Raw genomic sequence first — 12,801 nt, 5'->3', positions numbered from 1 at the left:
TCCTACATCTAATGGTAGGTTTTCTTGGGATAATAATGCGGTGGGTTCAAAGAGCCTACGGAACTCGACTAGAAAAACGAGATTTTGACTCTTAGGTTTAACGGTTATGAATTAGTTATTATTATCAGTGATAAAATTGATTAGGGCTGCCAGGTAAAATGACATTTATCTCGGAAAATCAAAGAGTTTCCACGAGATTTTTTCCAAGCCTGCGCTACTAAGTACATATATTATGAAGAGGAAAGGTTTGTTTGTTTGTTATCGATAAACTCTGAAACTACTGAACTACTTGCACTAAAGACATAATCATCAACATCAACCGACAGACGTCCATAGTGAACATAGGTCTTTAATAGGGTCTTCCACATGCTACGGGTTTGCGCCGCCTGAATCTTTGCGCTTGCGCTTGACGACAATCATGCTTTAAAGAAAGCAATGATGAGGTCCAAGTTGGAGCACGCTTACCTAGAAGATGCCTATTCACTCTTGGCTTGCAGGTATCTAAGGTATATATGGCAGGAAACACGGCCGCCGAAATGGCGTTCCAACCTTTAGGCTCTCCCCATTGCCCGCAGCATGAATCTGAGCTTTCTTATGAGACCCATGGTTATATTATGTACATATAATATCTCATAAGAAAGCTCTAACACACAATTCAGCTAAGTAAGTCCAATTTCGAAAAAAGCTAGCTAGCCGACAAATCTAACTCAGGCAGCCTTCGGGAACCTTCGAGATGTCTCTCGTCCAAAATTCCTCAATGCTTGAAGACCAGTCTTTGAATACCTAGTGCATATTGTCAGTGATGAAATATGGATCCGAAATATAGGTCTTTTTTTTGTACACAGGAAATGCCTGACGCATATCCCTCCGTCATGTGGGGCTTGCACCAAACTTGCACTACTACGAAATCCATTTCGGAACACGGCGCCCGAAACGAGGCGCGCTATCTCAAAACATAGGTATAATACCTATTTAGAACACTTACTATCTGTCATCATAATCTATGACAACCTCCGAGTATTTACCTGGTAAAACCGTAACTTTAGAATAAATTTTAGTATATAAGCAGGCTTCATTTAGAAATGAAAAAATCCCTATTTTATTTTTCAACGATTATAAACACAACTTTCATTCAAAAATAATAAGCTTAAATTCATTTTTAACCCCCGACCCAAAAAGAGGGGTGTTGAGATGGCCTTGCCATCCGTCATACGGTTTTATGACTGTCGGAAATTTGAAGCCTTGCTCTTAAAAACAAAAATCTCGCACGAAAAGAAATAAATTAGTTAAGATTCTGAGTAATTGTAGGAAAGGAAGTATAAAAAACAAAAGGGCAAAATAAATTGCTCTAAAGCTAAATTGCGTTAGGGTCGGTCATAAATTAGATAAAAGTCGTAAATTTTAACTTAGAAATCTCTACAAGTGTACAAAATTGTAATCACGTGTTATGCGAGTGGTCTAGGCAAGGCAAGAGCGTGAGAAAGCAAAAGGTACGGCCCATTAAGGGATGTTCGAAATACATTTTATTTTCAGCCAATTAGCCATCAGCCAGGGTAATTCTGTGCGCAAGAGTGAACCAATCAGAAACCGAAATTTCGCTGGTTTTTTTTTTCATTTCAGATCATGGGCGTGAACAAAAGATATCCGTGTGGACGTTTTAAGTCTACACTGGGGGACCGAGAGAGACATTCGATCGAGGTCTGGCTCAACGTGCAGTAGAGCCTAACAGTGAATATTAATTAAGTGTAGAAATATATTGCAATTGTATAGTTAATAATAGAAAAATTATAAATAGAATAAAATAGTGTGTATCCGGGCCAGCAGAAGCTGATATATGGTGATGTACTAATTTACATTTAATTTTAAACTAGATTATTTGAAAATCAGTTCCAAAAATCTTGAGTAAAGAATTATTTTACAAACTAAATTAGAGATGATATTATTATTTGGATATTAGGAGGTGTTACAATATTGTGTATAACTATTAGATTTGCATCCAAAATTATAGAAATGGGACATTTCTCTTTGTGGAACTAGGATTCAAATATATCTAGAATAAATAATGAATATATTATAATTTACGCATAATGTGTGTCCTTAAAATTTACTTTATTATAGAAGTAAGAATTGTAGATAATATCTCTATTGATTATGTGGGCATGTGTGTATTTTAGATAAAATGGTGTACATAATATTATATAAAGCCGAAAGGGTTTTTTTGTTTGAATATTTGCTTTTCCCTTTCAATAATTAGTATGGCTTAGGAAGCAAATGTTCGGCCGGGAATTAATTAATGTAATAAAGTTACTTAATTCCCAGTCTAAATAATAAATTCAGTTTCTCTTCTTTTTTTCTAAATACTCAACTGTATGAGTAAATAAACAATTATTTACCAGAAATAAATGCACTTGGGTATAACTATCATCTTTTATTTGCTATATTTAGATACATTTTCCTAGACATTTAATAATGGAGATTCAATTTGTTTGGAGGCTAGACTATCGTATTGTAATATTAACAAAGCCAAAGATACGGAGAAACCATGTATCGAACTAACTTGAGCTCCAATATTAAGATTTTCTCATATGACCTATTTACCAATCACAATTCCTATTATTAAGTAAAAATTAGGTTAGGTTTTTTTTTCAGCAGTGCACCTATTTATAATACTAGCTCTTATTCAGCATTAAATAGGGAATAAAATTGAATTAGCAGTCTAATGCAGTCTGATGGAATGACACTTGTCGTTACAATTATAGATTTGGTAGAAAAATTACTCAATAGCTAAAATAAGGTGGTGTGCTATAAACTACTAGCTACCGCGGTATAAACATCGTCTTCATCAACATGAACAGCTTTCACCGGCTCACTACTGAGCGCGGACTTCATAGAGAACTCTCGATCAAGTTTACCTTCATCATATGGTATTTTATACCATTATGTGAAATTCTCACGATGGTTTTTCCTTATACTTTTATTATCACAAAACGATTAGTACTAATATACCAAGAATGCTCTCCACTACTAAAGATAATAGGGTTGGCTGGGTTCGAATCCCAGGCTAAAGACACCTTAAAGGGACCTTGTCGAGGATACTTTCGAGTAACAGCTAAATTTCATCTACCTACTAAAATACCCTGAACGAGACAATGGAGTACACGCTGCCTCCGGAGGACAGATGGCGAGGCAGGTAGGTACCTTTTTTTTTATGGTGTACCGATCTTTCCCAAACAGCATTTTAGGTAACATTATCTGTTAAAACCGACGCCAGCTGAATTTGTGAATCACCGAGTTTTTGAATAGATAAAAATACTAGTTTTGCTGTACTTTGTAATTCCTTTGCTTGATATTATATGGTACATGGTTGATTGGTGACGTACCAGCAGCGAGATTCCGGCACAAAGCAAACACGTCATGTCTTTATACAGCTGGACTCTCCGAACTAATAAATTGGCCAATTTATTGACAATCAATCAAACAAATATATAAATATACAAAAATACCATGGTTTTGGGGCGAGCCCAGAGCTCATTGAAAAGAACCTAGGTTTCCGTACCTAGGCAAATTGAAAACGCTTCGCAGCGAAATAGGAGAGTCCAAGTGCTGTGCCCCGATAACAATGCTAAAAGACTGAGATTTCAGTGTAGGGCTCCCCCCGTGCTTGAGGAATGCCGGTTGGTCTCAAACCGATGGCCTAAATAAGGCAAATACACGTATCAACTGATTTTCCACACTAACAGGACGTTCTAAATTAGCAAATCTCTCCACTCATTATATCTATTTTGAGGAGTTGAAATTTTACATTAATTTTTTATAATTCAATCCGTGTAAACCTGTTAGCTGGTCGAGAAGTCTACGTGTTCACCCAACGTACTGTACTAATTAATTACTTGTAAATAACTCATGACTTTAAATACCTAGGTGTTTCTATAATTCAGCTGAGTTTATTTCTTATTTATCTCTTCATAATGCCTAATCTTAACCACTAGTATAGACGATCACACCGTACCATCACAGAAATTTGATGCCGAGTGACCAGGGATCTATGTACGTATTCGAAATAACGATATGACTAGATTTACATTAACATAAAAATAACACAACGTAGAAATTGTGATTGGGTATTTGAGAGAGAAAAATTTATAAACTTACATTGCTATTTATAAATTATAAGTTTTAAGGACACACTGCATGTTGTTTTATATTTATATGTTGTACATTTACATTTATTTATGTATAGGGGGAGCAGGAGAGCAGAAATAAGCTGTATGTCTTATAAATGTAAAATTTACAGGTTTTCAGAAGATACTACAGAGATCGAGCTATTATTCCTTGCTTATTTCTCAGACTTAATTTTTTTCAAACTCTGAGAATACATATAATCGAAGCAGACCCAAACATGTGATTGCAATTAGTATCAGTATTATATTAGTATTAAAAATACGGCTTCGCGACTTATGAAAGTTATTCAAATAAAATTTAAAATAGTACCAAAGTAGGTAAAAGAAATAGGGTCAAATTGAAAAAAAAAAAAGGATGTCTTCAGGTAGAAAAGGACGTAGAACAAAGCAAGTAGGTGCGGGGCAAAGCGATGTTAGTACCGTAGAATCGAGCGAGCAAACAACGACCTTAGGGAATGCTACATTAGAGTTGATTTTGAAAAAAATCACCGAATTCGAAGCAAAATTACAACAGTTAAATTCAAATACCGGTTCAAATGAAATCGCGAGCATTTCTTCACACGAGTCGAACGGGATTAATGAAAATGAAAAATCTGATAGGCAGGGGTCGAATCTTGAAACCGCGAGCACAAGTACATTATCTGAGACCCGGAATTTATATGTTGTACAGCCGTCAGTAACTAAACCAAATTTCGACGGAAAACCATTCACTAACCCCATCGTTTTTCTAAAACGATTAAAGAAATATATAAGGGCGGTAAATGGATTAGATCGCGAAATAGATATAGCGTTAGGTTGCATCTCGGGGCATGCTCGGAAGGTTATGGACTTGTATTCGAAGGGCTGGACTACGTTCGCTGACTTCGAGATTGATTTTAGACGAAATTATTGGACCGAACAAATTCAGGAATCTATAAGATATAAATTGATTAATGCGGTATATTCAAGCGATTCGGGAATGTCGATGTCCGAACATTTTGCTGAGCAAGCAGAATCAATGCAGTCATTAACTATTGCGTTTAGTGAGAGAGATTTGGTCAATTCTATTATGCGACATTATGCTATAGATATACAGCGATTATGGTTTACTAGAACAGAAGAAGTTAACATCATGAACGGAGCGAAATTTCTTCGAAACATAGAGCAAAATATTGTTGAAAAACCTAGGCAATTTACGAGAGGTACTGTTAGTAATAATTACAGAGGTAGACGATACAATGAGTCATCATCGAGACGACCTATTGTAGCAACAATGTCAACAAGAAGTTGGAGAGCTAGGGGAAATTCGACGAGGGGACGCGGCTATCGTGGTCGATTAGGTTCTAGGGTTAACTTTAACAGGCCTACGGTATCCGAATCTAAACAAATTAGGCCGGCTATCACGTTCGTGAAAGAGGGCGAGAATCTTACTGTGTCTAAGAATGTGGGGGAGGGTTCATCAAAAAACTAGAATGCCCAACACAAACGAGGTCAAGTCAGTTAGTCTTGTGTGGCACGGGCGTCAGAAAGACCTCAGATCACGAAGGGACAGGTGTAGTCTATAGAATCTTAATTAATAGTGGATGGAAGCCAGGACAGAGTTTGGGGACCGGAGATAAGGGACTTAAACGGTTATTAAGAGGCGGCGTTGATTATAACGAGTATAGTAGTCAATTTGAAATTAGGAGTATAGGAATCTTATTGGAAAACCAGTTTGAAAATGTAACAGAGTGTAATGAGTTAGGCGTGACTTGTGAAACTTGTATGAGGAGAGGTTTGAATGTGTACACAATGTATCATGAATTAGATGAACAAACCGATGTGAGTGTTGATTATTCTTTACCTAGGTTACCTGAAGTATGTGTTAGATTGTATGGAAGAAGTATGAGTGCACTCATAGATACGGGAAGTCAGATTAGTGGAATAACTAGGGAATTGTACGACTCTATTCTAAGAGAACATGGGACATTGCCAGAGATCGCTATTCCAGCAATTCAAATACAAGGCGCGTTTGGATCGCGAAGTGAAAGCACGAATCGGTTAGTGCTAATAGAGTTTCAGTTAGGTAGTACTTTAGTTGAAGCACCTGTACTAGTTATGCGACGTCTTCCTAGGTCATTGATACTAGGATACGATTGGTTAGAGCGGGTAAAAGGAATAGTGAACTGTAATGGTGAACACACTTTGACTATTGAACATATGGGCGTTAGGTCTTGTGTTAGGCTGAATTCGGACTGCAAAATCGAAAGGTTAGGGGGAGAGACGAACGCAGCCACGATTAATTTAATATTAAATCAAAACTCTAGGCCAGTGGAACAAAGTGTATCAGACATGAATTTAGATAATGAGAAATTTAAGGGATTAAAATTAGATGACGCGAACTTAAGTAATGAACAAAAGGAATTATTACTACCTGTGTTAAACAAACACTGTAAGGTATTTACGGAAGGTTTAGGTTTGACAAACAAGTACGAACACGTTATTGAGCTATTAGACGAAACACCTTTTGTAAAACACAGTTATCCGGTACCTTTGGCGTATAGAGAACAGGTAAAAACCGAATTAGAAGAGTTAGAAAAACTAGGCGTGATCAGACAGGAAGCGACTCCTTACTGTAGTCCTCTCACTTTCACAAAGAAACGAGATGGGTCAATAAGACTCTTATTGGACGCACGAGAGTTGAATAAGAAAATGGTAGGTGACGCGGGCGCGCCTCCACTCACATCTGAGATTTTACAATCCTTTCATGGAGTAAATTATATCAGTTTAATTGATTTGAATAATGCCTATTTTCAAATACCTTTGCATAAAGATTCTAGGAAGTATACTGGGTTCTCGTTCATGGGGAAGACGTATACTTATAATGTTTTACCTCAAGGATTAAAGACTTCTGTAGCAGGGTTTTCGAGAGCAATGGATTATATCCTAGTAGGAGTACGAGAGTTTTGCGTAAACTATTTAGACGACATAGTCATATTCACTACGGGGGACATAAAGTTACACTTAGAACATTTAGATCGAGTGTTAGATAAATTAGAAACCGCAGGTTTAACTGGAAGATTAGAGAAGTGTCGGTTCTTATGTGTAGAGGTAAAGTTGTTAGGACACATAGTAAATACTAACGGGGTACGTATGGATCCTGAACGGGTTAAAGCCATATTAGACTTCCCTATACCTCGGACTATAAAACAATTACGAGGATTTCTGGGATTAATAAATTATTTCAGAAGATTTATTTCAAAATATAGCGAAGAGGTTAAACCACTGTGTGACCTATTAAAACAAAATACGAAATGGTCATGGACAGAGGAAATTAACGATTGTTTTGAAAGGGTCAAGAAATTGTTTATAGACACGATACTTCTTGTACACCCAAATCCTAAGGGAACTTATTATTTACAAACCGATAGCAGTAATTTGGGGGTTTCGGGTTATGTCTATCAATTGAATGAAGCAGGTGAAGAACAAATATTAGGGTTCTGTAGTAAAGCATTGACAGAGACAGAACGCAAATGGACAGTTACTGAACAAGAACTATGGGCCATCATTTTCAGTTTGTCAAAGTTTGAAACATATTTGAGAGGAGCGAATTTAGTCATTAGGACTGATCATAAAAGTCTGATTTTCTTGCAGACGTGCAAACTATTGAGCGCTAGGATGATACGTTGGGTACATTATATAGGGCGATTTAATTACACAGTCGAACATGTGAAAGGTAAACTAAACATTGTAGCAGACGTATTGTCTCGACACTTAAAGGGGACCACTGATGTATTAACTAACAAGGCCACGGGGCCTGAAATGAATCTATTTAAAACATCATTAGGACGATTAGTGCGGGAGCGATGGAGAGAGATAGGTAGTTATCAAAGTCGCGACAAGACTGCTAGTGAGATAATTAGACGCGTGCAAACAGCAGACACTTCTGAATCAAAGTACTACGTGCTTAAAGAAGGGATTCTTTATAGAAGAGACATAAAAGGGGATATCTTAAGGTTATATGTTCCCGAGAACATACTAAGGGATTTGATAGTTAGCATACATGAAGAAGTAGGTCATTTCGGGCGATACAAGGTTTATGCCCTGATGAAACGTCAATATTATTTCCCAAATATGTCTCGTATAATAGGTCGTGTTGTAAGAGCTTGCGAGGCATGTCAAAAGTCAAAGCATGCTTTGGAAACGCACACGGGGCCGATAAAAACTGTAATAGCGAAGGAAATAGGGGAGAGAGTTTTTTGCGATATTTTTGGACCTTTACCGGCAGGACGATTTGGTTTTAAATACATATTCGTAATGCAAGATGCTTATAGTAAGTTAATCAGACTATACCCACTACGCCAGGCTAGTGGGAAGGCTACTTTAACTTGTGTAAAAAAGTTTCATAAGCAGGTCACAATTAAGACATTATGTTCAGACAGAGGCGCGAACTTTACTTCAAAAGTTTTCGAGTTAGGTATTCGCCAACTAGGTATCGAATTAACGCACACATCTGTTAGAAATCCGCGGCCAAATTCGACAGAGAGGGTTAATAAAGAGTTAGGTAGATTATTCAGGACGTATTGCGACAAATCGCATCGTTCATGGGTAGATCTATTATCGGATATAGAAGATTGTTATAATCAGGTAATACATACTACAACGGGATATTCGCCAAACGAGATTATATATGGAAAACGTACTCTGCTATCGACTGATTTCAACACTGACTCATCGGTGAGGACAGACTTACAGGGTGAACCGTTAGAACAGATTCGACAGCAGGCACGACAAAACATAGATAAGGCGGCCGAAAGTAGACAATTACATTATAACAAAAATCATAAGTTAATACAATTCGAAATCGGAGATTTAGTGAAACTTAAGACTTTTACGAAGTCAGATGCGGATAAAAAGTTGACAAAAAAATTCATGCGCTTATATGAAGGACCGTACATAATAGGGGCAGTTCCATATAATAATGTATATACATTAATAGACGTTCATACTGGTAAAGTTAAGGGTAACTACAATGCCATTCATTTGTTTAGGTACTATGTAGATAAATAGAAAGATAGGTAAAACTAGAGTATTAAAAGGGACAGAAAACAGGTAGTTTGGGGTACACTAAACAAAGAGATACCTGAGTTAAATAGCTATGGTCATGCCCGAGGGTATAATAGGTAGGCGTAGGAGGTCAGATACTAGCGTTCTAATACAGATAAGGGGAAAAATAGATTTTGAAACGACTAGCACAGCTGCAGGGACAAAAGGAGCTACGTGTATTAAAAATCTATTTTGGGGGAGCGTGAGATGGCCTTGCCATCCGTCATACGGTTTTATGACTGTCGGAAATTTGAAGCCTTGCTCTTAAAAACAAAAATCTCGCACGAAAAGAAATAAATTAGTTAAGATTCTGAGTAATTGTAGGAAAGGAAGTATAAAAAACAAAAGGGCAAAATAAATTGCTCTAAAGCTAAATTGCGTTAGGGTCGGTCATAAATTAGATAAAAGTCGTAAATTTTAACTTAGAAATCTCTACAAGTGTACAAAATTGTAATCACGTGTTATGCGAGTGGTCTAGGCAAGGCAAGAGCGTGAGAAAGCAAAAGGTACGGCCCATTAAGGGATGTTCGAAATACATTTTATTTTCAGCCAATTAGCCATCAGCCAGGGTAATTCTGTGCGCAAGAGTGAACCAATCAGAAACCGAAATTTCGCTGGTTTTTTTTTTCATTTCAGATCATGGGCGTGAACAAAAGATATCCGTGTGGACGTTTTAAGTCTACACTGGGGGACCGAGAGAGACATTCGATCGAGGTCTGGCTCAACGTGCAGTAGAGCCTAACAGTGAATATTAATTAAGTGTAGAAATATATTGCAATTGTATAGTTAATAATAGAAAAATTATAAATAGAATAAAATAGTGTGTATCCGGGCCAGCAGAAGCTGATATATGGTGATGTACTAATTTACATTTAATTTTAAACTAGATTATTTGAAAATCAGTTCCAAAAATCTTGAGTAAAGAATTATTTTACAAACTAAATTAGAGATGATATTATTATTTGGATATTAGGAGGTGTTACAATATTGTGTATAACTATTAGATTTGCATCCAAAATTATAGAAATGGGACATTTCTCTTTGTGGAACTAGGATTCAAATATATCTAGAATAAATAATGAATATATTATAATTTACGCATAATGTGTGTCCTTAAAATTTACTTTATTATAGAAGTAAGAATTGTAGATAATATCTCTATTGATTATGTGGGCATGTGTGTATTTTAGATAAAATGGTGTACATAATATTATATAAAGCCGAAAGGGTTTTTTTGTTTGAATATTTGCTTTTCCCTTTCAATAATTAGTATGGCTTAGGAAGCAAATGTTCGGCCGGGAATTAATTAATGTAATAAAGTTACTTAATTCCCAGTCTAAATAATAAATTCAGTTTCTCTTCTTTTTTTCTAAATACTCAACTGTATGAGTAAATAAACAATTATTTACCAGAAATAAATGCACTTGGGTATAACTATCATCTTTTATTTGCTATATTTAGATACATTTTCCTAGACATTTAATAATGGAGATTCAATTTGTTTGGAGGCTAGACTATCGTATTGTAATATTAACAAAGCCAAAGATACGGAGAAACCATGTATCGAACTAACTTGAGCTCCAATATTAAGATTTTCTCATATGACCTATTTACCAATCACAATTCCTATTATTAAGTAAAAATTAGGTTAGGTTTTTTTTTCAGCAGTGCACCTATTTATAATACTAGCTCTTATTCAGCATTAAATAGGGAATAAAATTGAATTAGCAGTCTAATGCAGTCTGATGGAATGACACTTGTCGTTACAATTATAGATTTGGTAGAAAAATTACTCAATAGCTAAAATAAGGTGGTGTGCTATAAACTACTAGCTACCGCGGTATAAACATCGTCTTCATCAACATGAACAGCTTTCACCGGCTCACTACTGAGCGCGGACTTCATAGAGAACTCTCGATCAAGTTTACCTTCATCATATGGTATTTTATACCATTATGTGAAATTCTCACGATGGTTTTTCCTTATACTTTTATTATCACAAAACGATTAGTACTAATATACCAAGAATGCTCTCCACTACTAAAGATAATAGGGTTGGCTGGGTTCGAATCCCAGGCTAAAGACACCTTAAAGGGACCTTGTCGAGGATACTTTCGAGTAACAGCTAAATTTCATCTACCTACTAAAATACCCTGAACGAGACAATGGAGTACACGCTGCCTCCGGAGGACAGATGGCGAGGCAGGTAGGTACCTTTTTTTTTATGGTGTACCGATCTTTCCCAAACAGCATTTTAGGTAACATTATCTGTTAAAACCGACGCCAGCTGAATTTGTGAATCACCGAGTTTTTGAATAGATAAAAATACTAGTTTTGCTGTACTTTGTAATTCCTTTGCTTGATATTATATGGTACATGGTTGATTGGTGACGTACCAGCAGCGAGATTCCGGCACAAAGCAAACACGTCATGTCTTTATACAGCTGGACTCTCCGAACTAATAAATTGGCCAATTTATTGACAATCAATCAAACAAATATATAAATATACAAAAATACCATGGTTTTGGGGCGAGCCCAGAGCTCATTGAAAAGAACCTAGGTTTCCGTACCTAGGCAAATTGAAAACGCTTCGCAGCGAAATAGGAGAGTCCAAGTGCTGTGCCCCGATAACAATGCTAAAAGACTGAGATTTCAGTGTAGGGCTCCCCCCGTGCTTGAGGAATGCCGGTTGGTCTCAAACCGATGGCCTAAATAAGGCAAATACACGTATCAACTGATTTTCCACACTAACAGGACGTTCTAAATTAGCAAATCTCTCCACTCATTATATCTATTTTGAGGAGTTGAAATTTTACATTAATTTTTTATAATTCAATCCGTGTAAACCTGTTAGCTGGTCGAGAAGTCTACGTGTTCACCCAACGTACTGTACTAATTAATTACTTGTAAATAACTCATGACTTTAAATACCTAGGTGTTTCTATAATTCAGCTGAGTTTATTTCTTATTTATCTCTTCATAATGCCTAATCTTAACCACTAGTATAGACGATCACACCGTACCATCACAGTGTTATAAGATTGACGTGTGTATCTGTGTATCTGTGTATCTGTGTGTCTGTGTATCTGTGTATCTGTGTATCTGTGTATCTGTGTATCTGTCTGTGGCCTCGTAGCGCCTAAACGAATGAACCGATTTTAATTTAGTTTTTTTTTAAATAATATTTTGCGACGAAATGACGCGCGCAGTCCGCCCGTCATGAGAGTCCAGTGGACACTGAATCCCATAGAGCGCCTGCAAGAAAATAAATAGCACAGGAAGTTTTTTGGTTAGTTTTAGATTATTTAAGAAATGAAAAACATTTAGTATAAAACTAACAGTTCAAATTGATTGCTAAACCTAAACATATCATTTTCTGGAGGTTGGCTTCAAAGCGTCAAGATGTTAAAGAAAATTTTTACACAACAAGTTGCGAAGAGCAATGTTTTCAACTTGTTTTTTTTTATTTATTGGGATAATGTATACAAAATTATAAGAAGTTCTTATAATCTTCACAAACTGAAGTTTTTAATTGCATGTATTTAATAGCTGTT

Source organism: Maniola jurtina, chromosome 25, assembly GCF_905333055.1.
Source record: "Maniola jurtina chromosome 25, ilManJurt1.1, whole genome shotgun sequence".
NCBI lineage: Eukaryota > Metazoa > Arthropoda > Insecta > Lepidoptera > Nymphalidae > Maniola > Maniola jurtina.
Note: the sequence above shows the minus strand (reverse complement) of the source record.